Raw genomic sequence first — 6,000 nt, 5'->3', positions numbered from 1 at the left:
CTGGTGGTTTGTGCCTCTGGTGGTTTGTACCCCTGGTGGTTTGTACCCCTGGTGGTTTGTACCCCTGGTGGTTTGTGCCTCTGGTGGTTTGTGCCTCTGGTGGTTTGTGCCTCTGGTGGTTTGTGCCTCTGGTGGTTTGTGCCTCTGGTGTTTTGTGCCCCAAGGTGGTTTGTGCCTCTGGTGGTTTGTACCCCCCGGTGGTTTGTACCCCTGGTAGTTTGTGCCTCTGGTGGTTTGTGCCTCTGGTGGTTTGTGCCTCTGGTAGTTTGTGCCTCTGGTGGTTTGTGCCTCTGGTGGTTTGTGCCTCTGGTGGTTTGTACCCCTGGTGGTTTGTGCCTCTGGTGGTTTGTGCCTCTGGTGGTTTGTGCCTCTCGTGGTTTGTGCCTCTGGTGGTTTGTGCCTCTGGTGGTTTGTGCCTCTGGTGGTTTGTGCCTCTGGTGGTTTGTGCCTCTGGTGGTTTGTACCCCTGGTGGTTTGTGCCTCTGGTGGTTTGTGCCTCTGGTGGTTTGTACCCCCCGGTGGTTTGTACCCCTGGTGGTTTGTGCCTCTGGTGGTTTGTACCCCCCGGTGGTTTGTGCCTCTGGTGGTTTGTGCCTCTGGTGGTTTGTGCCTTTGGTGGTTTGTACCCCCGGTGGTTTGTGCCTCTGGTGGTTTGTGCCTCTGGTGGTTCGTACCCCCCGGTGGTTTGTGCCTCTGGTGGTTTGTACCCCCCGGTGGTTTGTACCCCCCGGTGGTTTGTACCCCCCGGTGGTTTGTACCCCTGGTGGTTTGTGCCTCTGGTGGTTTGTACCCCCCGGTGGTTTGTACCCCCCGGTGGTTTGTGCCTCTGGTGGTTTGTGCCTCTGGTGGTTTGTACCCCCGGTGGTTTGTGCCTCTGGTGGTTTGTGCCTCTGGTGGTTTGTGCCTCTGGTGGTTTGTGCCTCTGGTGTTTTGTGCCTCTGGTGGTTTGTGCCTCTGGTGGTTTGTGCCTCTGGTGGTTTGTGCCTCTGGTGGCTTGTGCCTCTGGTGGTTTGTACCCCTGGTGGTTTGTGCCTCTGGTGGTTTGTGCCTCTGGTGGTTTGTACCCCCCGGTGGTTTGTACCCCTGGTGGTTTGTGCCTCTGGTGGTTTGTACCCCCCGGTGGTTTGTGCCTCTGGTGGTTTGTGCCTCTGGTGGTTTGTGCCTTTGGTGGTTTGTACCCCCGGTGGTTTGTGCCTCTGGTGGTTTGTGCCTCTGGTGGTTTGTGCCTCCGGTGTTTTGTGCCTCCGGTGTTTTGTGCCTCCGGTGTTTTGTGCCTCTGGTGTTTTGTGCCTCTGGTGTTTTGTGCCTCTGGTGTTTTGTGCCTCCGGTGTTTTGTGCCTCTGGTGGTTTGTGGGGTGGTTTGTACCCCCCGGTGGTTTGCACCCCTGGTGGTTTGTGGGGTGGTTTGTACCCCCCGGTGGTTCGCACCCCCCGGTGGTTCGCACCCCCCGGTGGTTTGTGCCTCTGGTGGTTTGTGCCTCTGGTGGTTTGTGCCTCTGGTGGTTTGTGCCTCTGGTGGTTTGTGGGGTGGTTTGTACCCCCCGGTGGTTCGCACCCCCCGGTGGTTTGTGCCTCTGGTGGTTTGTGCGGTGGTTCGCACCCCCCGGTGGTTCACGTTCTGTTCTTCGGTGACCTCCGCCGCCCCTATATCACACATTCGCCTCCTCGTTCTCCGCTCACCTGTCCTGATCAGTCTTCATCACTATATTTAGCTGCGAGGAATCAGCCTGTGCTTGTGATGTGCGGGTGCAGGACGAGACCTCCCTAATATGAGGAGTCCGGAGCTCGCTGACTGTAACAGACTCGTCCCACCGCCTCTGAGCGGAGACCTCACATCCTCCTCTGTATCTTGTGTCCCAGGAGGGGGCGACAGTGGAGAAGATGGACGTGACGAGAAGAAGCCGGGCAACAACTGGACGTCTGCAGCAGCCATGAGTGATGGCGACTACACAGGTTATTATGCCTTATTATAACCAGGGGCCTGACAACCAACCCAGGGGCCTGACAACTAACCCAGGGGCCTGACAACCAACCCAGGGGCCTGACAACCAACCCAGGGGCCTGACAACTAACCCAGGGGCCTGACAACTAACCCAGGGGCCTGACAACTAACCCAGGGGCCTGACAACTAACCCAGGGGCCTGATAACTAACCCAGGGGCCTGACAACTAACCCAGGGGCCTGACAACTAACCCAGGGGCCTGACAACTAACCCAGGGGCCTGACAACCAACCCAGGGGCCTGACAACTAACCCAGGGGCCTGACAACTAACCCAGGGGCCTGACAACCAACCCAGGGGCCTGACAACCAACCCAGGGGCCTGACAACCAACCCAGGGGCCTGACAACCAACCCAGGGGCCTGATAACTAACCCAGGGGCCTGACAACCAACCCAGGGGTCTGACAACCAACCCAGGGGCCTGACAACTAACCCATGGGCCTGACAACTAACCCAGGGGCCTGACAGCCAAACCAGGGGCCTGACAACTAACCCAGGGGCCTGACAAGTAACCCAGTGGCCTGACAACTAACCCAGGGGCCTGACAACTAACCCAGGGGCCTGACAACTAACCCAGGGGCCTGACAACTAACCCAGGGGCCTGACAACTAACCCAGGGGCCTGACAACTAACCCAGGGGCCTGACAACTAACCCAGGGGCCTGACAACTAACCCAGGGGTCTGACAACTAACCCAGGGGCCTGACAACTAACCCAGGGGCCTGATAACTAACCCAGGGGCCTGACAACCAACCCAGGGGTCTGACAACCAACCCAGGGGCCTGACAACCAACCCAGGGGCCTGACAACTAACCCAGGGGCCTGACAACCAACCCAGGGGCCTGACAACTAACCCAGGGGCCTGACAACCAACCCAGGGGCCTGATAACTAACCCAGGGGCCTGACAACTAACCCAGGGGCCTGACAACTAACCCAGGGGCCTGACAACTAACCCAGGGGCCTGACAACTAACCCAGGGGCCTGACAACTAACCCAGGGGCCTGATAACTAACCCAGGGGCCTGACAACTAACCCAGGGGCCTGACAGCCAAACCAGGGGCCTGACAACTAACCCAGGGGCCTGACAACCAACCCAGGGGTCTGACAACCAACCCAGGGGCCTGACAACTAACCCAGGGGCCTGACAACCAACCTAGGGGCCTGACAACCAACCCAGGGGCCTGACAACTAACCCAGGGGCCTGACAACCAACCCAGGGGCCTGACAACCAACCCAGGGGTCTCACAACCAACGCAGGGGCCTGACAACTAACCCAGGGGCCTGACAACCAACCCAGGGGTCTGACAACCAACCCAGGGGTCTCACAACCAACCCAGGGGCCTGACAACCAACCTAGGGGCCTGACAACTAACCCGGCGGCCTGACAACTAACCCGGGGGCCTGACAACCAACCCAGGGGGTCTGACAACCAACCCAGGGGGTCTGACAACTAACCCAGGGGGTCTGACAACTAACCCAGGGGCCTGACAACTAACCCAGGGGCCTGACAACCAACCCAGGGGCCTGACAACTAACCCAGGGGCCTGACAACTAACCCATGGGCCTGACAACTAACCCATGGGCCTGACAACTAACCCAGGGGCCTGACAACCAACCCAGGGGTCTCACAACTAACCCAGGGGCCTGACAACCAACCTAGGGGCCTGACAACTAACCCGGGGGCCTGACAACTGACCCAGGGGCCTGACAACCGACCCAGGGGGTCTGACAACTAACCCAGGGGCCTGACAACCAACCCAGGGGCCTGACAACCAACCCAGGGGCCTGACAACCAACCCAGGGGCCTGACAACCAACCCAGGGGCCTGACAACCAACCCAGGGGCCTGACAACCAACCCAGGGGCCTGACAACTAACCCAGGGGCCTGACAACCAACCCAGGGGCCTGACAACCAACCCAGGGGCCTGACAACTAACCCAGGGGCCTGACAACTAACCCAGGGGCCTGACAACTAACCCAGGGGCCTGACAACCAATCCAGGGGCCTGACAACTAACCCAGGGGCCTGACAACTAACCCAGGGGCCTGACAACTAACCCAGGGGCCTGACAACCAACCCAGGGGCCTGACAACTAACCCAGGGGCCTGACAACTAACCCAGGGGCCTGACAACTAACCCAGGGGCCTGACAACCAACCCAGGGGCCTGACAACCAACCCAGGGGCCTGACAACCAACCCAGGGGCCTGACAACCAACCCAGGGGCCTGACAACTAACCCAGGGGCCTGACAACTAACCCAGGGGCCTGACAACTAACCCAGGGGCCTGACAACTAACCCAGGGGCCTGACAACTAACCCAGGAGCCTGATAACTAACCCAGGGGCCTGACAACCAACCCAGGGGCCTGACAACCAACCCAGGGGCCTGACAACCAACCCAGGGGCCTGACAACCAACCCAGGGGCCTGACAACTAACCCAGGGGCCTGACAACTAACCCAGGGGCCTGACAACTAACCCAGGAGCCTGATAACTAACCCAGGGGCCTGACAACCAACCCAGGGGTCTGACAACCAACCCAGGCGCCTGATAACTAACCCAGGTGTCACAAACCACCGGGGGGGTCACTCAGAACTCCCCCGCGCTGGCTACCAGTACGTCACAATCGGGGGGTAACAAGTGGGGGTCACCCCTCCTTTATACCTCCCGACCGACAGACAGAGCACGTGACGCGCTCTCTAGCGCCCCTCTTATAGTCAGGCCAATTATGGAATTGCCCGACAATAAGCAAGGAGGCCGCTATACTACTTATGCCGATTATTGAAGGGTCCCCGGTGAGAGTAAGGTATATATTCCCCCGACCTCCGCGGGCGGAATATATAAAATCTCCCCGAATCTCACTGGCCTCCCCACAATAATCCTTGGCACAATTCGCTGCCACCAACCGATTTACGGTAACTATTAGCCGAACACACAGACGTGGGATTCAAGATCGAGATAACAGAACAGCCCAAGATTAATTATATAATTTAATCAGCCTAAAGCACACTAGAACTACAATATATACAATAGGGAATCTACAGAATATACATATGTCAGAGTACAGTTACAGATAAAGCATGGTTTACAACAGGTATGCAATTCAATCAGTTACCTTGTGCGTCTGGCCACAGGGGGGCGCTGTAGACCAGGTTTCTAGGAACTCCCACAGATGTTTCCTGCACGTGACCCCCAGCGAAAGAACACTGGAAAATGGCCGAAGTAGGGTTATCAACCTGGCCAAATCCAGGTCCCCTCCTACCTTCGTGACCTCACAGGGAGCACTGCTCCACCCCTGGCTGGAGTTATGGACAAAATCCACAACATGGAATATGGCCATAACTTTGCCTGGGAGCGTCGTAGGCGGACGCCAGTGCTCTCATTGTGACAGTTATGAATTTAGCTACAGAACGAGGGGACTCATGACCTGTCTGCCAGTTCCCCATTGGCTGATATCACGCCTGGGGCATTTCCCAATGTCCTGCTCCCATAAAAAGGGTGTGCCGGCATCGTCCGCATGCAGAGACACCATTTTTATGGTTGCCATATTTATCGGAAATATGGCTTGCGAGATATGAACCATTTTTTACTGGAGTCGTTCTGTCTGCTAGTTCCATAGCCTTGCTAATGAGATACAACTCTTGTTACAGGGTGACGGCAGGGAGTCATCCTGTGTCCATTGTTCCCACACCACCTCATCTCCATATCACAGGACATGGCCATGGAGGTGTAAGTGGAACACTGAGAACAAGAAGGGAGGGGGCACTGCCAGGGAGTGATGAGGGATTAGGACTGGAGTCATAATTCATCTTCATATCCCGGGATTTGCCTCACACCTCCCCCCTTTTGAGGGCGCTAGGGGGCAGCACACTCCGGTGTTCCCCCGTGCGCCCGTCCGCGACCTCTCCTTGTCGGGACAGCCCGTCTGCGTTACCGTGGTCACGGCCCCTTTTGTGGCGAATGGTGAAGTTGTATTGCTGGAGCGCAAGGCTCCATCGCAAC

At 57.6% G+C, this 6,000-nt stretch overlaps 1 protein-coding gene across 6 annotated transcripts in view; it reads left to right on the top strand.

Annotated features, from left to right (window-relative positions):
• The first annotated feature begins 1,722 nt into the window (after positions 1-1,722).
• Positions 1,723-6,000, top strand: part of LOC142243052 (solute carrier family 66 member 2-like) — a 73,559-nt gene continuing 69,281 nt past the window's right edge. For all 6 annotated transcript variants that reach the window (XM_075314583.1, XM_075314582.1, XM_075314584.1 and 3 more), the window contains exon 1: positions 1,723-1,953. The gene's annotated coding sequence lies outside the window, so the exon portion shown is untranslated. The remainder of the gene's footprint in view (positions 1,954-6,000) is intronic.

Source organism: Anomaloglossus baeobatrachus, chromosome 6 (genome assembly GCF_048569485.1).
Source record: "Anomaloglossus baeobatrachus isolate aAnoBae1 chromosome 6, aAnoBae1.hap1, whole genome shotgun sequence".
Taxonomy (NCBI): Eukaryota; Metazoa; Chordata; class Amphibia; order Anura; family Aromobatidae; genus Anomaloglossus; species Anomaloglossus baeobatrachus.
The sequence above is the reverse complement of the archived record's forward strand: the minus strand, read 5'-3'. Positions and strand labels throughout refer to the sequence as shown.